At 45.7% G+C, this 12,961-nt stretch overlaps 1 protein-coding gene across 4 annotated transcripts in view; it reads left to right on the forward strand.

Moving 5' to 3' along the window:
- Positions 1-12,961, forward strand: part of LOC126424843 (mediator of RNA polymerase II transcription subunit 1-like) — an 867,028-nt gene that overhangs the window by 607,732 nt on the left and 246,335 nt on the right. The window contains exon 1 of one of the 4 annotated variants that reach the window (XM_050087651.1): positions 12,296-12,419. The exons of 2 other annotated variants lie outside the window; for them this stretch is intronic. The gene's annotated coding sequence lies outside the window, so the exon portion shown is untranslated. Of the gene's footprint in view, positions 1-12,295; positions 12,420-12,961 lie in introns of those variants that run through there. One more of the 4 variants, XM_050087649.1, reaches the window with a different exon arrangement.

Consider the following 12,961-nt stretch of genomic DNA (forward strand, 5'->3'; position numbering starts at 1 on the left):
TAATCTGCCTGGAAGTTTCATATGAACGCACACTCCCCTACAGAGTGAAAATTTCACTCAGGAACATCCCCTTGGCTGTGGCAAAGCCATGTCTCCGCAATATCCTTTCTGCCAGGAGTCCTATTCTGCAAGTTACGCGCAGGAGAGGTTCTGTGAAGTTTGGAAGTTATGAGACGAGGTACTGACATTAGTGAAGCTGTGAGGACGGGTCTCGAGTCGTGCTTGGGTAGTTGAGTTGGTAGAGCACTTGCCTGCGAAAGGCAAATGTCTCGAGTTCGGGTCTTAGTCCGGCAGCCAGCAGGAAGTTTCACATCAGCGCACATTCCGCTACAGACTGAAAATTTCATTCTGGTTTGATGCAGCTCTCCATGCAACTCTATCCTGTGCAAACCTCTTCATCTCTGCGTAACTGCTCCAGCCTACGTCCTTTTGCACCTGTATCCATCTCTTGGTCTAGCGCTACAGATTTTACGCCCCTAACTTCCCTCCAGTACTACACGATGGTCTCTTGATGTCTCAGTATGCGTCTTATCAACCGATCCCTTCTTCTAGTCAGGTTGTGCCACAAATGTCTTGTTTCCCCAATTCTGTTCAGTATCTCCTCATCAGTTACGCAATCTACCCATACAATCTTCGGCATTTTCCTGTAGGACCACATTTGAAAAGCTTCTATTCAGTTCTTCCCTAAACTGTTTATCGTCCATGATTCACTTCCATACATGCCTACACACCGTACTGATACATTCGGAACAGACGTTCTAACACATAAATGTGTATATGATGTTAAAAAATGTCTCTCTTCCGTAACACTTCTTGTACTATTGGCACTCTACATTTTATATCCTGTCGACTTTGGCCATCATTTATTTTAATGTCCAAATAAGAAAACTCATCTACTACTTTAAGTGTCTCGTTTCCTAATCTAATTCCCTCAGCACCACCTGATTTAATTTGATTACATCCCATTGTCCTTGTCTTCTTTTGGTTGGTCTTCACCTTACATCCTCCTTTCAGACACTGTCCATTATGTTCAACTGCTCTTCCATGTCCTTTGCTGTCTTTGACAATGTCATTAGCGAACCTCAAAGATTTTATGTTTCTTGTCCCTGATGTTTTATTGCTTCCCCAAACTTTTCTTTGGTTTCCTTTACTGCTTTCTCAATGTACAGATTGAATAACATCGGCAAAAGCCTACAACCCTCTTTCACTCCCTTCTCAACCACTTCTTCCCTTTCATGCCCGTCGGCTCTAATAACTGCCGTCAGGTTTCTGTGCAAATTGTGTATAACAACATGTACAGAAAAAATTCGGGAAGTGTAGAGGAGAGGTTTGTACCTGGAAACACTTTTCTAACTTTCGCCAAGCCTATAACAGAACTGTAATCTATTTTCTTATTTCAGTTTTCAATGATCCCATTCACTTTTTATGTGCTGCATTCTTTTTCTGAAATTAGTTCACAAGACTAAGGTTGCTGCATATTTGAAAACGTGTCACAAGTTACATGATCATGTACCTGGGAACAAATATTGTGTTGAAATATATAAACGTTGCAGTCAAGATACTTTCGTTAATAGTGCATTTAATCGCCTGTCTGTTACATTATTACTCTCCTACAGAGGAACAATGAGTGAGTGAAATAATGAAATAACGCAAAAGTTTTATCAAACACCAGTCACTAGTTAAATATGAGGAGCTAAAAAAATGGTTCAAATGGCTCTGAGCACTATGGGACTTAACATCTGAGGTCATCAGTCCCCTAGACTTAGAACTACTTAAACCTAACTAACCTAATGACATGACATACATCCATGCCCGAGGCAGGATTCGAACCTGCGACCGTAGCAGCAGCGTGTTTCCAGACTGAAGCGCCTAGATCCACACGGCCACAACAGCCGGCTTAAATATGAGGGACGCTCAAATGAAATGGGGCGATATAACACTGTGGATATAGTTGAAGTTCAAAAGTATCAACCAGAGGCCTGAGCACAACTATCCACTATCCCAGTGTTTCACGAGCCGAAGGACTCCCTGTTCCCAGAATTCCTGTGGCAGTGACAAAAACCATTACTCCATTGTGTCCTACAGTTCGTCATCAGAGGTGAAGCGCTTTCCCTTGACTTTTTTTTCTTTTCTCTCTCTCTCTCTCTCTCTCTCTCTCTCTCTCTCTCTCTTCTTTTTTGCGGCTCGAATACTTTAAAGTCTCAGTGTGACATGTCCGGGCTGTCGGGCGAATGCTCGCAGTACTTGAACTTGGCCATTACACTTCGTATGACGTTGGGGACGTGTGGACGCGTTATCGTGGAGCGCAATCGCTACCTCCGTGAGCTGCCCAGACCGTTTGCTCTTGATGTTCTTGCGTAGGCTACTAAGTGTCTCGCATCACACGTCACTGTTAATGGTTCGATGAGTATCGGACCTCGGACGTCGAGAAAGACGGTGTGCAACACCTTGCCTGATGACGTAACAGCTTTGAATTTTTTAGGGGGAGGTGACGATGATTCCTTCACGTCCCTAAATGTCTCACTGCGCTATCCCAAAGCGGCATAGGCAAAATTTCAGTCGGTTTGGTTGTTACGACGTTTCGTAGCATTTCCATTTTAGCACACCTTATACATTTTGAAATTAAAGATATTGGAAAGTAACACAAATTTCCGTTTTCAAGGCAGGTAAAATTGCTTAGACATACATGAAACCCACTTAATTCGCGAATATCGTATGTTTCGTGGTAAAAAACCTCTCTCTGTTTCAAGGTACAAGATGTGTGACGACCAACGAAGTACACCTCAACTTTCCATAGGTTATATAACTAAGTAGAATTATATATTAATACCTTCCACTGCTGACGGTCGTTGATACATATCAACGGGGACAGGTGAAAATGTGTACCCCGACCGGGACCCGAACCGGGATCTCCTGCTTACATGGCAGACGCTCTATCCATTAACAACATTTGCATATCAAGGCCCTATCCACAATTAGTATTTACAGTATTAACCGTTACACTTGTGACAACGGCCCCTTTACGTGCCGCTAACAACAACCAAAATAATAAATGAAAATAGATAACCAAATATTTACAATGTCGGCTATCGCCTTTCTCACTCAATTTTACACTTGCTGACAAGGTAAAGTTAATTTGATGTTATCTGACCTGAAGGGTACTATTAATTGTTCTGTTTACCCTTAGCATTCTACTACACTCAACTTCCGCAAGATTCTAGACTTCATGCAAGCTTAAGACAAAACGTCAATTTGATGAACATGTGATGGGCGCGAGCAAACGTTAATCTATTACGATTTCACAAACACACGACCCAAAGGGTGGACTTGTTGTGACGTAACAAGACTGTTACGCCACACTGAAGTAGCCGAAAGAAAGGCACGCGTACACACACGCCGACTGGCGTCAAGTCTGGAACAAGATACGTTATGACTGCTATCAAGAAAATACGTAGCTTTGGAATATACTTAACTTTATTCACTCCTTGTGATACATCTCTCTTGACTATACCAATGAGACTCGTAAGATACATGCACTGTTACAATTGGCGCCTTGCTAGGTCGTAGCCATGGACTTAGCAGAAGGCTATTCTAACTGACTCTCGGCAAATGAGAGGAAGGCTTTGTCCGTATTGTCGCTAGCAATGTCGTCGTACAACTGGGGCGAGTGCTATATCGTATATCGAGACCTGCCTTGTGGTGGCGCTAGGTCTGTGATCACACAGTGGCGACACGCGGGTCCGACATGTACTGAATGGACCGCGGCCGATTTAAGCTACCACCTAGCAAGTGTGGTGTCTGGCGGTGACACCACAGGACTTATATTCAACTTTGGGCAGTAGGAAATCCTCTGCCTAAAACAATCCTCTCGTTGAATAGAATAGAGAAATCGCGCGTTAACGGGGTACGGACGGCCCTGAGTTCAAATCCTGAGATTTCAGTCACACCGCAAAGCTCGCGGGGCGAGGTTTGCTCACGTCGACCACTATACAGGTTTCTGAAAATAGGAAAACATGAGCGGCAGACACACTGTAGTATATACGAGTTACACAAATACATACATATAGAAAAGCAATACCTTAATATAAACATATTACAAGTTAACTAATGAACAGAATTAAGGAGCTTATACAGGCCTCTATCCGACCGTAAAACACAATGTGACCTATATTTATCACGGCCACTTGCCTTTCATACACACAAAAAATTATTAAGAAACAACAACTACCACTAATTCGTAAAACCAGAAAATTCTAAATCTATAACTAAATTAAGAAATGACGTTCAAGCGAACCAGCTACCTTCAGCGTGCCACTAAGCACCAAATCCAAACTTACAAACGCGAGGCGCTATTTCTAGCCACTTTAGTAACATAATTTCATGGCCGTTCCAGAACATAACTCGCCTCGCCACCACTGCAGTGAATGTTTTGCTGGCCACTAGCACGAGCAACTACAACAGGCAACAGTCCTTAAGTACACAGTAATATTCACTATATGTAGAATGAGGAACCCACCACGAAAAATTGACGATTAATTTTTTTCTTCTTCATGTGAAATTCACTCGCCATCCATCCACATAGTTCTCGAGCTATTAGCAAATCCTGGTCGCCACTGGCCAGCCGTGTCAATACAACTAATACTTTCCGCCAGCGGCCCATGCTTCTTCGCTGCTCCAACTCAACTGGTCCTCATGGCATCAGGCCGTGCCACGTGACACAGCGTCGCCAACTCCCCACAAGGACATCATCGAAAGCACGTCACGTGACAGATTGACTCGGCTCGTGCGCGGACCCACTCTCCTCGACTTGCGCACGCGCGGCACCATAAATAGCCTGCCTCAAAGACGCAAAGAGAACAAGGCACAGGGACAACGATCAAAGATGGAAGTAAGAATCGATATCGCCTGGCGCCAGAAACCCACCGGCTCACCCTCCTGTCACCGATTTGCGCATTCCAGACTCCAGTTCGTTTCTTTTCGAACGCCCCTATATTGTGTGTGTGTGTGTGTGTGTGTGTGTGTGTGTGTGTGTGTGTGTGTGTGTGTGTGTGTGTGTGTGTGTGCATGGAACAGGAACCGCTGAATGACGATAGTCGAGGGGCTCCTGCTCAATGTACAGCTATTGTCCATCAATATTGCTGTAGATCTGAAGATGACCATGTGGTAATCGAAGGCTGTCGCCTTCCAACAAATGTACCTAGCGATCTAAACTGTCGTAATAATTTTCAAATACGAACAAAATGTTTCAAAAAGATTCGCCCTATTTTAAAAGCCTATATCCGCTACATGAACGAAGAGAGAAAACTGACGAACTTAATCGTAGGGCTAGAGAATTCTTATTTTCAGAAGGACCACCTGACTTAACGTGAGCGTAAATCTGACATGCATGTGTGCCCTCCAGATAAAGTCACGGTGACCACTGAGGCGAAGAGGCGGAAAGCTCGTTACCTTTCACAAATTTTAAATGTGCCGTCCACTGGATGCACGACGAACCTGTAGACGGTAGCCAAACTAGCCCCACAATGTTGCGACCACGTCTGGGGTTAACACATCCATTGCTCGTTGCTTACATGGTGTCGCAGCTTACCCAAAGTTGTTGGAAGGCGTGGTAGATAGAAACGGACGCAGAAAGAATCCCGTTCCGCAAGATTAGGCGGCCTTGGTGGCGTGCGATGCGAGATCCTTATGCCCTTTATGGCTGATTCGTCGCTGAAGCAGCACATTGATAAGAAATGCTCTTACATGCAGGTGCAAATGCGCCAGTGGCGCCTCCTTACTAGACACATCTATATATATTTTGCTCCCTTCCTACATTACCCACGTTACCCTTGACGAGACGCGGCTTCTACCTCAGCATCCCTATAATACGGTTCGTAGCTTATTTGTGCACAATGTAGAGCGCAACTTCCGCAGTTGATCACAAACTGGTGAAACTTCCTAGAAGGGTGAACTACTTACGCTGTCACGTCTCCGTTACTTTCAGCTAGGATGTACTCTGCCACTGAGGAAGCCGCTTAGGCCTAGCGGAAGCAGCAACGGTCCGAGCGCAGAGCCCCGTGGGACGCGGCTAATATTGCGACTCTCCATTGTTTCGTGCAGCCGGAAGAACGGCCCTTTCCTCCGAAGAAACGCCACAGAACAGGCGGAGTGGAGGAGATAGCGGCGATAGTGCGGGACGTAGAACACAACGCCGGACAAGGGGCCATTGTGGTGTGAAACAATATCTTGCCCTACTGTGCGAGTCTCTCCGGGCACTGAGGGATCTGTCCAGGTGGCACACTTAGCGTCTGGCGCCATCCGATTGACGGTGGTGTATGTACTCGACACCATTCCACATCATTTGTTTTTAGAAGCGCGATTTACAGCATTCGCATTTACCAACAGCCAAAGGTCTCAGCTGTACAAGTTTTCAAATGCTCATCGCTCGCTATACTGCCAGTCTAGTCTCCATGTTCTCCTCCTCTTTATTATCCTCTTCTTCTTCTTCCTCTCGTCCTTCTTTTCTTTTTTTCCTTCTTCTTTCTCTTCTTCTTCTCGTCCTCATTTTCTTTCTTTTTTTGTTTGCTTCAATCTTCCTTCTTTCTGTGTCTTTCTCCTTCTTCCTCTCCTCTTTCTCATCCATACCTTTACCATCATCCTCTTTCTCTTTCTCCCCGCTTCCTTCCTTTCTCCTCGACTTCTCCTTTCTCCTGCTCCACCTCTTGTCTCTGCTTCACTTCTTGTCTCTGCTGCTCCATCTCTCCTCTTCTTTCTCCTATTTTTCGTTATCCTTCTCGTACTCTTCCTCTTTTTCATTTTCCTCTTCATCATCGGCTACGCAGCCTAGAGGCTCAATTAGGATGGAGTGTACCAGGGTCGGAAATTCCGTGCTCAACAGTACAGGCTCGCGTAGCGTCCATGCGCAAAGGGATACTTCCATCGACGAGACACAGACCCTGCGTCCAGTGCGGACTGTGAAGTGTAACAGAAGCCTGCGTGCTTGTTAAGGAGCGAGGCCGGCCTGTTTAAATTGCAAATGAAGACCGGCAGAGTGCAGATTGTAATTATAGCTTGCCGAGGAGATACCTGCATATCATGTGAGGAAGGGAGCATCGCGTGATCTGTCCTACATCCAGACGCCGGTTTGCAGGTTCATGCCGAGTTCCTCGACAAACGAGAACGATTTTTATATTTTTCCTCACAGTCACTTAGTGAACAAAATACGAGATACCAACGGTTGGACCATATCTGTGACTCGCTTCAAGTCATCCTAGCAGACGTAACGTAAGAGCTCGTTCTTAGCAGCATAAAATTGTCTGATGTAAAAATAATTTCAAGGGTACCCTAATGAGTGTGACGGAACCGTCATTGTTTACAATATACACGAACCAGACGCATTAGTGTGACCTCCGCTTATGTTCGTCGTTAACGCGCAATAACCACTTACAGACAGCAAGTGGGAGCACAAACAGTGGAGGGTATACCGGGTGTTACAAAAAGGTACGGCCAAACTTTCAGGAAACATTCCTCACACACAAATAAAGAAAAGATGTTATGTGGACATGTGTCCGGAAACGCTTAATTTCCATCTTAGAGCTCATTTTAGTTTCGTCAGTATGTACTGTACTTCCTCGATTCACCGCCAGTTGGCCCAATTGAAGGAAGGTGATGTTGACTTCGGTGCTTGTGTTGACATGCGACTCATTGCTCTACAGTACTAGCATCAAGCACATCAGTAATTAGCATCAACAGGTTAGTGTTCATCACGAACGTGGTTTTGCAGTCAGTGCAATGTTTACAAATGCGGAGTTGGCAGATGCCCATTTGATGTATGGATTAGCACGGGGCAATAGCCGTGGTGCGGTACGTTTGTATCGAGACATTTCCAGAACGAAGGTGTTCCGACAGGAAGACGTTCGAAGCAATTGCTCGGCGTCTTAGGGGGCACGGAAAATTCCAGCCTATGACTCGCGACTGGGGAAGACCTAGAACGACGAGGACACCTGCAATGGACGAGGCAATTCTTCGTGCAGTTGACGATAACCCTAATGTCAGCGTCAGAGAAGTTGCTGCTGTACAAGGTAACGTTGACCACGTCACTGTATGGAGAGTGCTACGGGAGAACCAGTTGTTTCCGTACCATGTACAGTGTGTGCAGGCACTATCAGCAGCTGATTGGCCTCCACGGGTACACTTCTGCGAATGGTTCATCCAAGAATGTCTCAATCCTCATTTCAGTGCAAATGTTCTCTTTACGGACGAGGCTTCATTCCAACGTGATCAAATTATAAAATTTTATAATCAACATGTGTGGGCTGACGAGAATCCGCACACAATTGTGCAATCACGTCATCAACACAGATTTTCTGTGAACTTTTGGGCAGGCATTGTTGGTGATGTCTTGATTGGGCCCCATGTTCTTCCACCTACGCTCAATGGAGCACGTTATCATTATTTCATACGGGATACTCTACCTGTGCTGCTAGAACATGTGCCTTTACAAGTACGACACAACATGTGGTTCATGCACGATGGAGCTCCTGCACATTTCAGTCGAAGTGTTCGTACGCTTCTCAAAAACAGATTCGGTGACCGATGGATTGGTAGAGGCGGACCAATTTCATGGCCTCCACGCTCTCCTGACCTCAACCCTCTTGACTTTCATTTATGGGGGCATTTGAAAGCTCTTGTCTACGCAACCCCGGTACCAAATGTAGAGACTCTTCGTGCTCGTATTGTGGACGGCTGTGATACAATACGCCATTCTCCAGGGCTGCATCAGCGCATCAGGGATTCCATGCGACGGAGGGACATTTTGAACATTTCCTGTAACAAAGTGTTTGAAGTCACGCTGGTTCGTTCTGTTGCTGTGTGTTTCCATTCCATGATTAATGTGATTTGAAGAGAAGTAATAAAATGAGCTCTAAGATGGAAAGTAAGCGTTTCCGGACACATGTCCACCTAACATCTTTTCTTTGTGTGTGAGGAATGTGTCCTGAAAGTTTGGCCGTACCTTTTTGTAACACCCTGTATAAAGGATGTCTGAGGGGCGGCGACGCGTAAGACAATGAAGTCGTTATCACAGTACGGAAACCGAGTGATTTCACTGACGTCCAAAAGTTCTTGATCATTGGGTTTCGGACCAAAGGTGGAACATTTCCAAAACGACTAAGTTTGTGCCACCATGGCTAGTGTACCATGCTTGGCAGAATGGCGCTGTGAAAAACCGGTGGTAAGCAACCTAGCTGCAGCACGGGCCATGGATGACAGGGGTGAACGGCGGCTGCAGAGATGTGTACGGGCGAACAGACGTGCAACTGTAGAGCAACTGACAGTCCAGGTGAACCGAGCGACTGCCAACAGTCTCTCCTCAGCGTACGTATTGGTCCACACCGTGTGTTCTAACATGCTTGCCCTCCTTGTGATGTTTTTCAAAGTGGTCGAATTGTCTGCTCAGACCTGCCCCAGCCTCCCAACGCTTTCCAGTTTTGACAGTAAACCTCTTCGTACCGCACAACACTCTCTTGCAGCGTCTGCCACGGGAGTTCGGTGAGGGTATCCTCGTTGAGCTTACTAAATCATCCTGTGCCAAAACATGTCGCTCTTCATCTATACTCCGCAAGCCACCTTACGATGTGTGGCGGAGGGTACTTAGTGCACCACTGCCAGTTGCGCCTTTTCCTGTTCCAGTCGCGAGTGGTTCGCAGGTAGAATTATTGCTGGTAAGCCTCTGGGTGGTGTCGGATCTCTATAATTTTACCCTTCATGGCCTTTTTGCGAGGTATGCGAGGGAAGGAACGTACGCTCTCGGAATTTTTCACAGTAAACGACGTCGTGATGTAAAACGCCTCACTTGCAGCGTGTGCCGGTGGAGTCGGCTGCTCACCTCCGTGACGTCCTCGCGCTTGCCAAATGAACCCGAAATGAAACGCGCTTTTCTCCTCTGGACCTTCTATATTTCCTCTATCAATCTTATCTGGTACGGAGCCCAGACTGAGGGACAATGATCAAGTAGGAAACTGTCCAAATTCAGCTTTCCGCTATTTCGGCATCAGCGATTTCGGGTCAGCTGCCCATCTTTAGGTCATTTGTTACAGGCTGGTTGGTTGACTCGAGGGAAGGGGCCCAAACAGCAAGGTCATCGCTCCAATCTCTGGAACCACGCGACCGCTACGGTCGCAGGTTCGAATCCTACCTCGGGCATGCATGTCTCTGATGTCCTTAGGTTAGTTAGGTTTAAGTAATTCTAAGTTCTAGGGGACTGATGACCTCGGATGTTAAGTCCCATAGTGCTTAGAGCCATTTGAACCATTTTGAACCATCGCTCCAATCGGATTACGGAAGGATGTGGAAGAAAGTTGGCCGCGCCCTTTCAAATGAACCATCCCGGCATTTGCCTGAAGCGATTTAGGGAAATTACGAGAAACCTAAATCAGGATGACCGAACGCTGGTTTGAGCTGTCGTCCTACCGAACGCCAGTCCAGTGTGCTAACCACTGCGCCACCCCGCTCGGTACGGGTACAGTGTAATGTATCTAATATTGAACTGAAAGTTGACTGTTAATACTTAAGAATCTTCAAAACCGTTTTTTTACTAAAAAAAAAGGTCTTCACAGTGAATGGAGACTATTCAAGCCGCTTTCATTTTATATAGTCCTTTATCGGAAACACTATCGGTTCCGCACCGTTACAAGTGCATTCTCGGCTGATGCTATGATTACCCCTCAAAGAAGCCGGAAGCTATGATGTCCCGTAGTTCACTGTAAACTGAAAATATTAATCCATTATAGACTGTTGTCAACAGTAAAACTGGCATTAAGCACCAGTAGGTGAATATCAAACTGGACGCATGGGGTGATAAGACAATTAAGCAAATGTGGAAACGGCGAAAGTTTATTATCCCAATGCTACGGACTTGTAACTGCTGGTGTTGCTCAAGAAGCTCATACTGGCAAACATTTATCCCGAGTTTGATGCCATAAATCATGTGATTCCCGAGGGTTGTTTGCAGAGACGAGTTCATTAAAGGATAAAATAGGTAAAAGCATTCCTATAATAGGTGTTTGCTCCGGCGGACGTAGAAGGTAAGAGATTTATTCGCGGCACATCTGTTGTAGGTTGGGTGTAACTGTTACAGTTATGACAGAGATCCTTAAGTTCCATATTCGACAGGTTACTCTGTAACTAGAACAGATAGTCTAAAGATGGGCAGCTGGCCCGAAACCAGTCATGTAGAAACAGAGGAAAGCGATCTGGAGACTGAAATCGAACACTTTTGTTTGGCTAACGATCTTGGACACACCCTGAGGACGAATACGTCTAGTTTTGAAAAAAATAATCAAGTATTGGAAGAATGAGAGTTTAGCAAGATACCTTCTTTGTGCGAGGGCTATATTTTCAGAGGATTCTTCCAATGAATCTATGTCAGGCGTCTGCTTTAGCGGTGACAACTTTTATGCAGTCGTTCTACTTTATGTCAATGCATAAGCACGCTCCTAAGTGTTTTATGGATGTGACTGCTTTCAGTGATTGTTTTTCAAAAGTGTAATCCTAAAATAATGTGTCTGTCTACCTATTTATGAGCAATATCTCACATTTGTTTATATTGAGGATCAATTACCAATCACTGCAACATTCGTCGATTGCCAATTGACCCTCAATATAAACATGTACGTGTCTCGCGTAAACAGGCAGAAAGTCCCATTCCTTGGACCTTCCCTATTGTTGGATGTCCTCTTGAGGACACCCAACAACTTTTATTTCAGAGACGTGCACACTGACTAGATCGCACCAGTTTTAGTTACAGTTTTTTTATTTTATTTTGCAGTACAGTTTTTCTTACAGACGTTATTTTTTTCGATTCCTTGTTCCCCTCGAAACTGAGCCCACACAAATTTGCAGGTACGTAGGTGGGGCGAAACAGCTGCTGAGCACATTATTACGTTTTCGGCAGTCCACCTGTGTTTCCCTGAGCCTCCCCTCCCTTCTCCCACAATATACCCCCTCTCCAGGCCCTCCCCCTCCCCCACTACACGCACGCAGTCCTCAACGGAGTTCATTTCCAGCGCCTTCCGGTCCCATTCAGTTTCCGCCGCGCCTCCGCCACGCGCCCCGTCAGTTTTTTCGCCGTTCCTGTGTCTGACGATTCCCACTTGTTGAGTGCCGCGTTCGTGTGCCTGTGCCAGACTTCTACTTGTGCTTTTGCAGCCTCTTACGCGAAGGTCCACGCAGTGTACTGTAACCTCCAGTGTATAACAATTATACCAGGCTGCAGTACAGGGCAGTATCTCCCGTGAGTGTGTGAGAATTAGTGGTGCACAAGTGAATAATTCCGTCAGTGGCGGCCTTTCTGATTGTCGACTGGTCCTCCGAAGAAACACACCCCGTAGTGTGCGAGTAGCAACAATACCGGGTTGTTAAGCGTGTCTGTCTGCGGAAAGGTCAGTATTTTCAGGTCTCACGCAGTAGCGTATTATGACACGAAAAAGCTTTGCGGTGATATTTTAGACTTTTCATTTAGAGAATATAACGGGACACGCGTAGCATTCCAAAGAGGCAACGTCCTATACACAATCATAAACGAATCTTCTCGCAGATTACAAATGAGAGCATACTGGCAGCTGCCAAAAACGTAGGAACAATTAGCGCAATTTCTTTCCATTAATTAACCGAGTTGTCGTTTCCATCTTATGCTGAGTATTTCGCCGACCGAGTCAGTCCTCGTTTTCATGTGCAGCGAGCCGTGGCGGATAACCATATAAACCGAAGTACAGGTTTGAGTTAAACAAGACTTATGCTCCGGCACTCGACTTACTAATATTTCGCCGGGAATCTCATCTTTGAAAAGTGGAAAACATTGGGAGAATGTGCGCATCGCGGAATGACAGTGCGGCCTCTGAAAGTTGAATGAGTGTCAAAGGTCGTAAGGGGTCATGGGGATTCGAACTCTGCTATAAATAGCGCAGCGCGCAGACGAGATTTC

The sequence above is a fragment of the Schistocerca serialis genome, chromosome 10 (assembly GCF_023864345.2).
Source record: "Schistocerca serialis cubense isolate TAMUIC-IGC-003099 chromosome 10, iqSchSeri2.2, whole genome shotgun sequence".
NCBI classification, from domain to species: Eukaryota; Metazoa; Arthropoda; class Insecta; order Orthoptera; family Acrididae; genus Schistocerca; species Schistocerca serialis.